Genomic DNA, 13,308 nt, shown 5'->3' with positions numbered 1-13,308 from the left:
CATTTGTTTCTGTAACAATTTTACCATCACAATCTTTTATTTCACTTATCACATTCTTATTCTGTCTATACTTTTCTAATTTCAAAAAATATGCAGTATTTCTATCACTTTCTAAAGCCCACTGTGACTTTGATCTTAAAATTGCACCTTGACATTTGTATGTTTCAATATCTTCTAATTGCGTTTGCAATTCTAAAAATTGTTCACTGTTTATCTGAATACCATTTGCAGATTTTACTGATAATTCTTGAATTTTATTCTGCAATTTATAATATTCCCTGTTTAAATCTTTTTGCTTTTCTTTGCCATAAATTTGGCTTAATCTTTTAATTGTAAATTTTAAATTATCCCACCAAATTAAGGGATTTGACACATAAAAATCTGACCCAATTTCATTTGCAAATAATCTCTTCATTTTATCAATAAATAACTCATCTTGTAAAAATGAATTATTAAAAACCCACACACCTGGACCTCTTTCTACATTACAAAAATCTATCTTCATGCTGACGATACTATGATCACTAAAACTAGTATCCTTATAATGAATATTCTTAATACATGATTTTAAATCTAATGACACTAGAAAATAGTCTATTCTGCTTTGGGTTAAAAACCCTTGTACAACCTGTTTTCTAGAAAAAACTTTTGTATTAACATTTCTATTTCTCCAAATATCATATAAGTCTTTTTCTTGCATAAAAGTACATAAGGATTTTACAGCCTTATCATTACAATGCATGGTTTTACCACTCTTATCCAAACTTGATAATGTAGTATTAAAATCTCCAGCAACTAATACATATTTTCCTTTACTAATTTTTTGTTTACACTTTAAGAAAAACTCATATCTTTCATTTACATTATTTGGTGCATATATATTATAAATGTCAATCAATTTATCATTAATTGTCCCTTTTATATGAATAAATCTTCCATTCTCATTTTCCACTTCTAAAAAAATGTTTTTTAATTTCTTACTAACAAGAATAGCAACACCTTGACGGTTATTACCACTATTACTATAAAAAATATCTCCATCCCAAATAGTTTTATCTCTTTTAATTCTTTCTACAAACAAATCATTCCAAAATGTTTCTTGTAAACATATAATATCATAAAATCTTTCATTACACAATGAAAAAATACAATTCCTCTTATTGCTATCACAAAGTCCGTTACAATTAAGACTTATAACATTAAACATAGCCATTACTATATAAAATATATTGAATATTATATAATATTTACAATCCATTTTTATTTGTTTCTATTTTTTTTTTGATGTGCCAACATAGCAGCCTTTACATTAACCTTAACTTTCAATGACTTTCGTCTTGCATTTTTTTTAAATATATTTTTGCATTTGTCTTCTACACTAGCCCACTCACTTTCTTCATCAGCCAATGGGTCAGTGTCCATACTTATTTCATCTAATTCACCAAATACACCATCATCTCCTCCCTGGCTGCATTTTTGTTCCAGAGAGGGGATGTTACTAATTTTCTCATCATTAACATTTGTTTCACATGAAACATTTTCATTCATGATTTCATTTGTACTTAACAAAACATTACATTTACTAATATTGCTACTAACAGTTACAATATGTCCTTCTGATATCTGCTCACTGTCTTTAATCGTCATCTCGGTCGCGATCTTTGTCTTTACACCATTGTCGGTCGCGATCTTTGTCTGCTCACTATTGTCAGTCGCGATCTTTGTCTTTTCACCATTTTCGGACGCGTTATCAACGGTATCTGTTACATCATCTGCCATGGCTTCATCAGCGTCTGTATATTCATCATCATCATCTTCATCTCCATTACCAATACCATCACCAATTGTTCCATCTCCATTACCATTACCATTATCTTTAACGTCATCTTCATTCCAATCCTCACCATTAGCTTCTATATCATCACACATGATATCACTTGTGTGTACATCTGCAACAACTTTTATCACCTTTGACTTTTTCACATCATCACTGGTTCCCTGTTCCGAACTTATGACTGAGGGACCAACATCTGACGTATTCCCACTAATCAAGTCATTTTCACTTTCTTTTAATTCTGTATTGTTTTCTTCACTACTAGTGATAATTTCTTGATATTTTCTTTTATGGTCCGAAACTCTGCCCCAAGGTGTTTTTCTTTTTCCTTCGGGTATATGACCAAATCCTTCTCCGAAATAACGCTTTCTCGTTAAACAATCGCAATCACTGTATGGCCTTAGGCAACTCTTACATTTATTCTCTAAACAGTTTTTACTAATATGTCCTTGTTGACCACATTTAAAACATTTAAATTCTGGACAATCTTTGTATAAATGTTCAGCACTATAACAACCCGAACAAACTTTGACCTGGTCATTATGAATAACTCTATAATATGCTGTTTCCTTCCCGCTAACTGTAAATTTCATAGAATACGGTATTGAGGCAAGTGTAGGTGGTAATTTTACTTTAAAAACCCTAGTACCATCATATACATTCGATCTACTGCTCATTTTTCTTTTCCTAATGTCAGTTACTATTTCAACACCCATTCTTTCAAATCTATCAATTATTTCTTCATCTGTTACGTACATGCTCATATTGAAAATTGACACAATTCTAAATACTGATACTAGTTCATTTACACTAATGGATTTACCTTGTATAAATAAACCGTCTCCTGATATTTCTCCTACATTTCTCCTTTCCCGCATTACTACTTCATAATTGTTATCATTCTTGGGAACACACGCTAACACGGATCCTACACCACATTTCTTTTCAATTTCATCTATCACTAATTCTGGGGTAATCACTTTAGTACTGCCAACATTCACACGAACAGTTTGTTCCTTTGAATAATTGTCATCCAAAGGGTACGTTTTGTCACCCATCCTGGGTGACAAAACAAAGTCTTTTTCAACAAAAAAGTTGAAAAAATCAAACGATATTAAGGTATATTATCACATTCTGACACAAAATATACAAATTCACATATACGATGACTTGGAAAAACACAGTTTTTGAAATAGATTGACTCTCTCGATATAAACACCTGTTTACTCTTTCATAGGTCAACCGGAAGTCTCCACAGGCGGGGATACTAACCACTATACTACCGAGGACTTGAAGGTGAGAGCACAAATTTTAACAGATAAAGCTAAACTTTAGAAATTACCAACACAAAAGCCAGAAAAAGCTACTTTTCCCGCTTCTCTCAACTGAGAGAAATAAGTGTGCATCATAACGAATTGGAGTGTTATTTGCAAAAAAAATTGATACTGGGAGTTATGCATCTAAGATGGACAAGGCTATATGCGAGATATCATTGAAGACAATTCGAAGAGTCAAAGGTATAAAGAGTAAAATAGGAACACCAGCGTCTAAGGGCTTGTGGCGCAACGGATAACGCGTCTGACTACGGATCAGAAGATTCCAGGTTCGAATCCTGGCAAGCTCGGATAGTTTTTTGTCAATCCTTTTTAACACACCCTCTTGAAACACGTATATAGTCTATATATAGTGGACAGTTAGAAGTCACATTTAAAAGAAATATCTGAACTGATTATAGAGCATCCAAACGTCAGAAACAGTTTGAACTCATTGATGGGGTTTTGGTGGAATCTTTTATTAGCACATATATGTTGTGGCTGCATGCCAACCTTTACATTCAACATGTTAGAAGGATATAACAAAAATAAATGTCCTCCCCGGCGGGGAATCGAACCCCGGTCTCCCGCGTGACAGGTGGGGATACTAACCACTATACTACCGAGGACTTGAAGGTGAGAGCACAAATTTTAACAGATAAAGCTAAACTTTAGAAATTACCAACACAAAAGCCAGAAAAAGCTACTTTTCCCGCTTCTCTCAACTGAGAGAAATAAGTGTGCATCATAACGAATTGGAGTGTTATTTGCAAAAAAAATTGATACTGGGAGTTATGCATCTAAGATGGACAAGGCTATATGCGAGATATCATTGAAGACAATTCGAAGAGTCAAAGGTATAAAGAGTAAAATAGGAACACCAGCGTCTAAGGGCTTGTGGCGCAACGGATAACGCGTCTGACTACGGATCAGAAGATTCCAGGTTCGAATCCTGGCAAGCTCGGATAGTTTTTTGTCAATCCTTTTTAACACACCCTCTTGAAACACGTATATATAGTGGACAGTTAGAAGTCACATTTAAAAGAAATATCTGAACTGATTATAGAGCATCCAAACGTCAGAAACAGTTTGAACTCATTGATGGGGTTTTGGTGGAATCTTTTATTAGCACATATATGTTGTGGCTGCATGCCAACCTTTACATTCAACATGTTAGAAGGATATAACAAAAATAAATGTCCTCCCCGGCGGGGAATCGAACCCCGGTCTCCCGCGTGACAGGCGGGGATACTAACCACTATACTACCGAGGACTTGAAGGTGAGAGCACAAATTTTAACAGATAAAGCTAAACTTTAGAAATTACCAACACAAAAGCCAGAAAAAGCTACTTTTCCCGCTTCTCTCAACTGAGAGAAATAAGTGTGCATCATAACGAATTGGAGTGTTATTTGCAAAAAAAAATGATACTGGGAGTTATGCATCTAAGATGGACAAGGCTATATGCGAGATATCATTGAAGACAATTCGAAGAGTCAAAGGTATAAAGAGTAAAATAGGAACACCAGCGTCTAAGGGCTTGTGGCGCAACGGATAACGCGTCTGACTACGGATCAGAAGATTCCAGGTTCGAATCCTGGCAAGCTCGGATAGTTTTTTGTCAATCCTTTTTAACACACCCTCTTGAAACACGTATATAGTCTATATATAGTGGACAGTTAGAAGTCACATTTAAAAGAAATATCTGAACTGATTATAGAGCATCCAAACGTCAGAAACAGTTTGAACTCATTGATGGGGTTTTGGTGGAATCTTTTATTAGCACATATATGTTGTGGCTGCATGCCAACCTTTACATTCAACATGTTAGAAGGATATAACAAAAATAAATGTCCTCCCCGGCGGGGAATCGAACCCCGGTCTCCCGCGTGACAGGCGGGGATACTAACCACTATACTACCGAGGACTTGAAGGTGAGAGCACAAATTTTAACAGATAAAGCTAAACTTTAGAAATTACCAACACAAAAGCCAGAAAAAGCTACTTTTCCCGCTTCTCTCAACTGAGAGAAATAAGTGTGCATCATAACGAATTGGAGTGTTATTTGCAAAAAAAATTGATACTGGGAGTTATGCATCTTAGATGGACAAGGCTATATGCGAGATATCATTGAAGACAATTCGAAGAGTCAAAGGTATAAAGAGTAAAATAGGAACACCAGCGTCTAAGGGCTTGTGGCGCAACGGATAACGCGTCTGACTACGGATCAGAAGATTCCAGGTTCGAATCCTGGCAAGCTCGGATAGTTTTTTGTCAATCCTTTTTAACACACCCTCTTGAAACACGTATATAGTCTATATATAGTGGACAGTTAGAAGTCACATTTAAAAGAAATATCTGAACTGATTATAGAGCATCCAAACGTCAGAAACAGTTTGAACTCATTGATGGGGTTTTGGTGGAATCTTTTATTAGCACATATATGTTGTGGCTGCATGCCAACCTTTACATTCAACATGTTAGAAGGATATAACAAAAATTAATGTCCTCCCCGGCGGGGAATCGAACCCCGGTCTCCCGCGTGACAGGCGGGGATACTAACCACTATACTACCGAGGACTTGAAGGTGAGAGCACAAATTTTAACAGATAAAGCTAAACTTTAGAAATTACCAACACAAAAGCCAGAAAAAGCTACTTTTCCCGCTTCTCTCAACTGAGAGAAATAAGTGTGCATCATAACGAATTGGAGTGTTATTTGCAAAAAAAATTGATACTGGGAGTTATGCATCTAAGATGGACAAGGCTATATGCGAGATATCATTGAAGACAATTCGAAGAGTCAAAGGTATAAAGAGTAAAATAGGAACACCAGCGTCTAAGGGCTTGTGGCGCAACGGATAACGCGTCTGACTACGGATCAGAAGATTCCAGGTTCGAATCCTGGCAAGCTCGGATAGTTTTTTGTCAATCCTTTTTAACACACCCTCTTGAAACACGTATATAGTCTATATATAGTGGACAGTTAGAAGTCACATTTAAAAGAAATATCTGAACTGATTATAGAGCATCCAAACGTCAGAAACAGTTTGAACTCATTGATGGGGTTTTGGTGGAATCTTTTATTAGCACATATATGTTGTGGCTGCATGCCAACCTTTACATTCAACATGTTAGAAGGATATAACAAAAATAAATGTCCTCCCCGGCGGGGAATCGAACCCCGGTCTCCCGCGTGACAGGCGGGGATACTAACCACTATACTACCGAGGACTTGAAGGTGAGAGCACAAATTTTAACAGATAAAGCTAAACTTTAGAAATTACCAACACAAAAGCCAGAAAAAGCTACTTTTCCCGCTTCTCTCAACTGAGAGAAATAAGTGTGCATCATAACGAATTGGAGTGTTATTTGCAAAAAAAATTGATACTGGGAGTTATGCATCTAAGATGGACAAGGCTATATGCGAGATATCATTGAAGACAATTCGAAGAGTCAAAGGTATAAAGAGTAAAATAGGAACACCAGCGTCTAAGGGCTTGTGGCGCAACGGATAACGCGTCTGACTACGGATCAGAAGATTCCAGGTTCGAATCCTGGCAAGCTCGGATAGTTTTTTGTCAATCCTTTTTAACACACCCTCTTGAAACACGTATATAGTCTATATATAGTGGACAGTTAGAAGTCACATTTAAAAGAAATATCTGAACTGATTATAGAGCATCCAAACGTCAGAAACAGTTTGAACTCATTGATGGGGTTTTGGTGGAATCTTTTATTAGCACATATATGTTGTGGCTGCATGCCAACCTTTACATTCAACATGTTAGAAGGATATAACAAAAATAAATGTCCTCCCCGGCGGGGAATCGAACCCCGGTCTCCCGCGTGACAGGCGGGGATACTAACCACTATACTACCGAGGACTTGAAGGTGAGAGCACAAATTTTAACAGATAAAGCTAAACTTTAGAAATTACCAACACAAAAGCCAGAAAAAGCTACTTTTCCCGCTTCTCTCAACTGAGAGAAATAAGTGTGCATCATAACGAATTGGAGTGTTATTTGCAAAAAAAATTGATACTGGGAGTTATGCATCTAAGATGGACAAGGCTATATGCGAGATATCATTGAAGACAATTCGAAGAGTCAAAGGTATAAAGAGTAAAATAGGAACACCAGCGTCTAAGGGCTTGTGGCGCAACGGATAACGCGTCTGACTACGGATCAGAAGATTCCAGGTTCGAATCCTGGCAAGCTCGGATAGTTTTTTGTCAATCCTTTTTAACACACCCTCTTGAAACACGTATATATAGTGGACAGTTAGAAGTCACATTTAAAAGAAATATCTGAACTGATTATAGAGCATCCAAACGTCAGAAACAGTTTGAACTCATTGATGGGGTTTTGGTGGAATCTTTTATTAGCACATATATGTTGTGGCTGCATGCCAACCTTTACATTCAACATGTTAGAAGGATATAACAAAAATAAATGTCCTCCCCGGCGGGGAATCGAACCCCGGTCTCCCGCGTGACAGGCGGGGATACTAACCACTATACTACCGAGGACTTGAAGGTGAGAGCACAAATTTTAACAGATAAAGCTAAACTTTAGAAATTACCAACACAAAAGCCAGAAAAAGCTACTTTTCCCGCTTCTCTCAACTGAGAGAAATAAGTGTGCATCATAACGAATTGGAGTGTTATTTGCAAAAAAAAATGATACTGGGAGTTATGCATCTAAGATGGACAAGGCTATATGCGAGATATCATTGAAGACAATTCGAAGAGTCAAAGGTATAAAGAGTAAAATAGGAACACCAGCGTCTAAGGGCTTGTGGCGCAACGGATAACGCGTCTGACTATACATATTGCAAATATACAAACAGACTTTCTGTTTTTAACAAGAAATTTTTAAATGATAATTGTATTGTCGTATTGGATGAAGAACTCCTGATGTTTTATTTGTAAATATGTAGTAAAATAAAATAACAGAATGACATTTTGAGATTTGAATTGAACAGTTATGTTATATGTTTGTTTTTAAGATATTGTAAATTGCAGTGAATGTTTTATTGAATAAAGATAAAAAAAAAAAAAGCGTCTGACTACGGATCAGAAGATTCCAGGTTCGAATCCTGGCAAGCTCGGATAGTTTTTTGTCAATCCTTTTTAACACACCCTCTTGAAACACGTATATAGTCTATATATAGTGGACAGTTAGAAGTCACATTTAAAAGAAATATCTGAACTGATTATAGAGCATCCAAACGTCAGAAACAGTTTGAACTCATTGATGGGGTTTTGGTGGAATCTTTTATTAGCACATATATGTTGTGGCTGCATGCCAACCTTTACATTCAACATGTTAGAAGGATATAACAAAAATAAATGTCCTCCCCGGCGGGGAATCGAACCCCGGTCTCCCGCGGGACAGGCGGGGATACTAACCACTATACTACCGAGGACTTGAAGGTGAGTATGTAAGCGATAAATTTGTCCTTGTAAAATATGTCCGGGCGGACCCATATTCCTAGTATAAAATGTCCATGGTTACAAATTTTACTAGTAAATATAGTCTGATGTTAGTAATTTTTGTCCCCAGACTAATTTACCTAGGAATTTAAGTCCATGTCATTAATAATCCTAGGTAAAAATGTCCATGTCCTTTTTTAAAAAAATCTGAAACACATATAATTCATTTACATAATTGAAACATTTTTTTAAGAGTTGTGTTTTTATATTTTTGATAAAATGTAAGTAACCAGACTAACTTTCCTAGGAAATCATGTCCGTGGTATTAATATTAATAGGGCAAAAAACGTCTATGATTTTTTATAATTTGATTTAAAGGTTATTTTTAACCAACTTAACTTTTTCCAGTACCTGTTCATGTATTTTGATTTTGTTAAAGAGTTATGTAATAATATATATGAAAAAAATATGTACCCAGACAAATTTTCCTAGGAAATCATGTCCTTGCTATAATTATTCCTAGATAAAAACATCCATATCATTTAATTTCAAAGGTTTATTTACATAAAGGATATTAATATTATTTTAGAGTTATGTATTAATATTTTTTAAATTTATGTCACCAGACTAATTTTCCTAGGAAATCATGTTAATGTCATTTTTATTCCTAGATAAAGACACCCATATCAATTATGTTTAAAGGTTAATTAACATGGCTTGTGTTGTTTTAATATTGTTTTAAAATTGTGTATTGATATTATGAAGAATTTTTTTTCCCCCAGACTAATATTTCTAGGAAATCATGTCCATGCTTATTATTCCAAGGTAGAAACGTCCATGTTTGTTATTTTTAAGTGTTGTTTTGATATATTTAAAGAGTTATGTATTTAGATTAAAAATGAAATATTTCCAAGGACTAATTTTCCTAGGAAATTTTGTCCACTTTCTTTATGTTAATTGGAAATAATTATCAAAACTTTCAATTCTTAACTAAGATGGGGTTGTTTATTCAATAGTTTTCATCATAAAATTGTTTCTAGTAGAGATTTTTGTTTTTAAGATAATCAATGTTTAAATCACCAGTCATGATTCTATTATAGTTTTATATAGAACTGAAGCTCACTTAGTACTAGAAAAACATGTATTAGGACAAATTTTCCTAGGAAAATAGATGCCAGACTTATTTTACTGGCTATGGACTTATTTTCCTAGGAAAATTTGTCCTAGGACTTTTATTCCTAGTAAAATTATGGCCATGGACTTGATTACCTAGGGGAAAATGTCCGGCGGACAAATTTTCCTACCGGACCAAATTTACTCTTACAAGAGCACAAATTTTAACAGATAAAGCTAAACTTTAGAAATTACCAACACAAAAGCCAGAAAAAGCTACTTTTCCCGCTTCTCTCAACTGAGAGAAATAAGTGTGCATCATAACGAATTGGAGTGTTATTTGCAAAAAAAATTGATACTGGGAGTTATGCATCTAAGATGGACAAGGCTATATGCGAGATATCATTGAAGACAATTCGAAGAGTCAAAGGTATAAAGAGTAAAATAGGAACACCAGCGTCTAAGGGCTTGTGGCGCAACGGATAACGCGTCTGACTACGGATCAGAAGATTCCAGGTTCGAATCCTGGCAAGCTCGGATAGTTTTTTGTCAATCCTTTTTAACACACCCTCTTGAAACACGTATATATAGTGGACAGTTAGAAGTCACATTTAAAAGAAATATCTGAACTGATTATAGAGCATCCAAACGTCAGAAACAGTTTGAACTCATTGATGGGGTTTTGGTGGAATCTTTTATTAGCACATATATGTTGTGGCTGCATGCCAACCTTTACATTCAACATGTTAGAAGGATATAACAAAAATAAATGTCCTCCCCGGCGGGGAATCGAACCCCGGTCTCCCGCGTGACAGGCGGGGATACTAACCACTATACTACCGAGGACTTGAAGGTGAGAGCACAAATTTTAACAGATAAAGCTAAACTTTAGAAATTACCAACACAAAAGCCAGAAAAAGCTACTTTTCCCGCTTCTCTCAACTGAGAGAAATAAGTGTGCATCATAACGAATTGGAGTGTTATTTGCAAAAAAAAATGATACTGGGAGTTATGCATCTAAGATGGACAAGGCTATATGCGAGATATCATTGAAGACAATTCGAAGAGTCAAAGGTATAAAGAGTAAAATAGGAACACCAGCGTCTAAGGGCTTGTGGCGCAACGGATAACGCGTCTGACTATACATATTGCAAATATACAAACAGACTTTCTGTTTTTAACAAGAAATTTTTAAATGATAATTGTATTGTCGTATTGGATGAAGAACTCCTGATGTTTTATTTGTAAATATGTAGTAAAATAAAATAACAGAATGACATTTTGAGATTTGAATTGAACAGTTATGTTATATGTTTGTTTTTAAGATATTGTAAATTGCAGTGAATGTTTTATTGAATAAAGATAAAAAAAAAAAAAGCGTCTGACTACGGATCAGAAGATTCCAGGTTCGAATCCTGGCAAGCTCGGATAGTTTTTTGTCAATCCTTTTTAACACACCCTCTTGAAACACGTATATAGTCTATATATAGTGGACAGTTAGAAGTCACATTTAAAAGAAATATCTGAACTGATTATAGAGCATCCAAACGTCAGAAACAGTTTGAACTCATTGATGGGGTTTTGGTGGAATCTTTTATTAGCACATATATGTTGTGGCTGCATGCCAACCTTTACATTCAACATGTTAGAAGGATATAACAAAAATAAATGTCCTCCCCGGCGGGGAATCGAACCCCGGTCTCCCGCGGGACAGGCGGGGATACTAACCACTATACTACCGAGGACTTGAAGGTGAGTATGTAAGCGATAAATTTGTCCTTGTAAAATATGTCCGGGCGGACCCATATTCCTAGTATAAAATGTCCATGGTTACAAATTTTACTAGTAAATATAGTCTGATGTTAGTAATTTTTGTCCCCAGACTAATTTACCTAGGAATTTAAGTCCATGTCATTAATAATCCTAGGTAAAAATGTCCATGTCCTTTTTTAAAAAAATCTGAAACACATATAATTCATTTACATAATTGAAACATTTTTTTAAGAGTTGTGTTTTTATATTTTTGATAAAATGTAAGTAACCAGACTAACTTTCCTAGGAAATCATGTCCGTGGTATTAATATTAATAGGGCAAAAAACGTCTATGATTTTTTATAATTTGATTTAAAGGTTATTTTTAACCAACTTAACTTTTTCCAGTACCTGTTCATGTATTTTGATTTTGTTAAAGAGTTATGTAATAATATATATGAAAAAAATATGTACCCAGACAAATTTTCCTAGGAAATCATGTCCTTGCTATAATTATTCCTAGATAAAAACATCCATATCATTTAATTTCAAAGGTTTATTTACATAAAGGATATTAATATTATTTTAGAGTTATGTATTAATATTTTTTAAATTTATGTCACCAGACTAATTTTCCTAGGAAATCATGTTAATGTCATTTTTATTCCTAGATAAAGACACCCATATCAATTATGTTTAAAGGTTAATTAACATGGCTTGTGTTGTTTTAATATTGTTTTAAAATTGTGTATTGATATTATGAAGAATTTTTTTTCCCCCAGACTAATATTTCTAGGAAATCATGTCCATGCTTATTATTCCAAGGTAGAAACGTCCATGTTTGTTATTTTTAAGTGTTGTTTTGATATATTTAAAGAGTTATGTATTTAGATTAAAAATGAAATATTTCCAAGGACTAATTTTCCTAGGAAATTTTGTCCACTTTCTTTATGTTAATTGGAAATAATTATCAAAACTTTCAATTCTTAACTAAGATGGGGTTGTTTATTCAATAGTTTTCATCATAAAATTGTTTCTAGTAGAGATTTTTGTTTTTAAGATAATCAATGTTTAAATCACCAGTCATGATTCTATTATAGTTTTATATAGAACTGAAGCTCACTTAGTACTAGAAAAACATGTATTAGGACAAATTTTCCTAGGAAAATAGATGCCAGACTTATTTTACTGGCTATGGACTTATTTTCCTAGGAAAATTTGTCCTAGGACTTTTATTCCTAGTAAAATTATGGCCATGGACTTGATTACCTAGGGGAAAATGTCCGGCGGACAAATTTTCCTACCGGACCAAATTTACTCTTACAAGAGCACAAATTTTAACAGATAAAGCTAAACTTTAGAAATTACCAACACAAAAGCCAGAAAAAGCTACTTTTCCCGCTTCTCTCAACTGAGAGAAATAAGTGTGCATCATAACGAATTGGAGTGTTATTTGCAAAAAAAATTGATACTGGGAGTTATGCATCTAAGATGGACAAGGCTATATGCGAGATATCATTGAAGACAATTCGAAGAGTCAAAGGTATAAAGAGTAAAATAGGAACACCAGCGTCTAAGGGCTTGTGGCGCAACGGATAACGCGTCTGACTACGGATCAGAAGATTCCAGGTTCGAATCCTGGCAAGCTCGGATAGTTTTTTGTCAATCCTTTTTAACACACCCTCTTGAAACACGTATATATAGTGGACAGTTAGAAGTCACATTTAAAAGAAATATCTGAACTGATTATAGAGCATCCAAACGTCAGAAACAGTTAGAACTCATTGATGGGGTTTTGGTGGAATCTTTTATTAGCACATATATGTTGTGGCTGCATGCCAACCTTTACATTCAACATGTT

General features: G+C 34.7%; 19 non-coding genes across 19 annotated transcripts; 9 read left to right on the top strand and 10 right to left on the bottom strand.

Moving 5' to 3' along the window:
* Window positions 1-3,385: 3,385 nt before the first annotated feature.
* On the top strand, window positions 3,386-3,458 carry Trnar-acg (transfer RNA arginine (anticodon ACG)). The gene has a single exon. It is a non-coding gene; the product is annotated as a tRNA-Arg (tRNA).
* Window positions 3,459-3,704: 246 nt separating this feature from the next.
* On the bottom strand, window positions 3,705-3,776 carry Trnad-guc (transfer RNA aspartic acid (anticodon GUC)). Its single transcript has one exon. It is a non-coding gene; the product is annotated as a tRNA-Asp (tRNA).
* A 262-nt stretch (window positions 3,777-4,038) lies between these two features.
* Trnar-acg (transfer RNA arginine (anticodon ACG)) lies at window positions 4,039-4,111 on the top strand. Its single transcript has one exon. It is a non-coding gene; the product is annotated as a tRNA-Arg (tRNA).
* A 237-nt stretch (window positions 4,112-4,348) lies between these two features.
* Window positions 4,349-4,420, bottom strand: Trnad-guc (transfer RNA aspartic acid (anticodon GUC)). The gene has a single exon. It is a non-coding gene; the product is annotated as a tRNA-Asp (tRNA).
* A 262-nt stretch (window positions 4,421-4,682) lies between these two features.
* Window positions 4,683-4,755, top strand: Trnar-acg (transfer RNA arginine (anticodon ACG)). The gene has a single exon. It is a non-coding gene; the product is annotated as a tRNA-Arg (tRNA).
* Window positions 4,756-5,001: 246 nt separating this feature from the next.
* On the bottom strand, window positions 5,002-5,073 carry Trnad-guc (transfer RNA aspartic acid (anticodon GUC)). Its single transcript has one exon. It is a non-coding gene; the product is annotated as a tRNA-Asp (tRNA).
* A 262-nt stretch (window positions 5,074-5,335) lies between these two features.
* On the top strand, window positions 5,336-5,408 carry Trnar-acg (transfer RNA arginine (anticodon ACG)). Its single transcript has one exon. It is a non-coding gene; the product is annotated as a tRNA-Arg (tRNA).
* Window positions 5,409-5,654: 246 nt separating this feature from the next.
* Trnad-guc (transfer RNA aspartic acid (anticodon GUC)) lies at window positions 5,655-5,726 on the bottom strand. Its single transcript has one exon. It is a non-coding gene; the product is annotated as a tRNA-Asp (tRNA).
* A 262-nt stretch (window positions 5,727-5,988) lies between these two features.
* Trnar-acg (transfer RNA arginine (anticodon ACG)) lies at window positions 5,989-6,061 on the top strand. The gene has a single exon. It is a non-coding gene; the product is annotated as a tRNA-Arg (tRNA).
* Window positions 6,062-6,307: 246 nt separating this feature from the next.
* Trnad-guc (transfer RNA aspartic acid (anticodon GUC)) lies at window positions 6,308-6,379 on the bottom strand. Its single transcript has one exon. It is a non-coding gene; the product is annotated as a tRNA-Asp (tRNA).
* Window positions 6,380-6,641: 262 nt separating this feature from the next.
* Trnar-acg (transfer RNA arginine (anticodon ACG)) lies at window positions 6,642-6,714 on the top strand. Its single transcript has one exon. It is a non-coding gene; the product is annotated as a tRNA-Arg (tRNA).
* Window positions 6,715-6,960: 246 nt separating this feature from the next.
* On the bottom strand, window positions 6,961-7,032 carry Trnad-guc (transfer RNA aspartic acid (anticodon GUC)). The gene has a single exon. It is a non-coding gene; the product is annotated as a tRNA-Asp (tRNA).
* Window positions 7,033-7,294: 262 nt separating this feature from the next.
* Trnar-acg (transfer RNA arginine (anticodon ACG)) lies at window positions 7,295-7,367 on the top strand. Its single transcript has one exon. It is a non-coding gene; the product is annotated as a tRNA-Arg (tRNA).
* Window positions 7,368-7,604: 237 nt separating this feature from the next.
* Window positions 7,605-7,676, bottom strand: Trnad-guc (transfer RNA aspartic acid (anticodon GUC)). The gene has a single exon. It is a non-coding gene; the product is annotated as a tRNA-Asp (tRNA).
* Window positions 7,677-8,503: 827 nt separating this feature from the next.
* Trnad-guc (transfer RNA aspartic acid (anticodon GUC)) lies at window positions 8,504-8,575 on the bottom strand. The gene has a single exon. It is a non-coding gene; the product is annotated as a tRNA-Asp (tRNA).
* A 1,584-nt stretch (window positions 8,576-10,159) lies between these two features.
* Trnar-acg (transfer RNA arginine (anticodon ACG)) lies at window positions 10,160-10,232 on the top strand. The gene has a single exon. It is a non-coding gene; the product is annotated as a tRNA-Arg (tRNA).
* Window positions 10,233-10,469: 237 nt separating this feature from the next.
* Window positions 10,470-10,541, bottom strand: Trnad-guc (transfer RNA aspartic acid (anticodon GUC)). The gene has a single exon. It is a non-coding gene; the product is annotated as a tRNA-Asp (tRNA).
* Window positions 10,542-11,368: 827 nt separating this feature from the next.
* Window positions 11,369-11,440, bottom strand: Trnad-guc (transfer RNA aspartic acid (anticodon GUC)). Its single transcript has one exon. It is a non-coding gene; the product is annotated as a tRNA-Asp (tRNA).
* Window positions 11,441-13,024: 1,584 nt separating this feature from the next.
* Window positions 13,025-13,097, top strand: Trnar-acg (transfer RNA arginine (anticodon ACG)). Its single transcript has one exon. It is a non-coding gene; the product is annotated as a tRNA-Arg (tRNA).
* The last annotated feature ends 211 nt before the right edge of the window (window positions 13,098-13,308 follow it).

This window comes from Mytilus trossulus, chromosome 14, assembly GCF_036588685.1.
Source record: "Mytilus trossulus isolate FHL-02 chromosome 14, PNRI_Mtr1.1.1.hap1, whole genome shotgun sequence".
Taxonomy (NCBI): domain Eukaryota; kingdom Metazoa; phylum Mollusca; class Bivalvia; order Mytilida; family Mytilidae; genus Mytilus; species Mytilus trossulus.
This window is presented reverse-complemented; position numbering and strand designations above follow the sequence as displayed.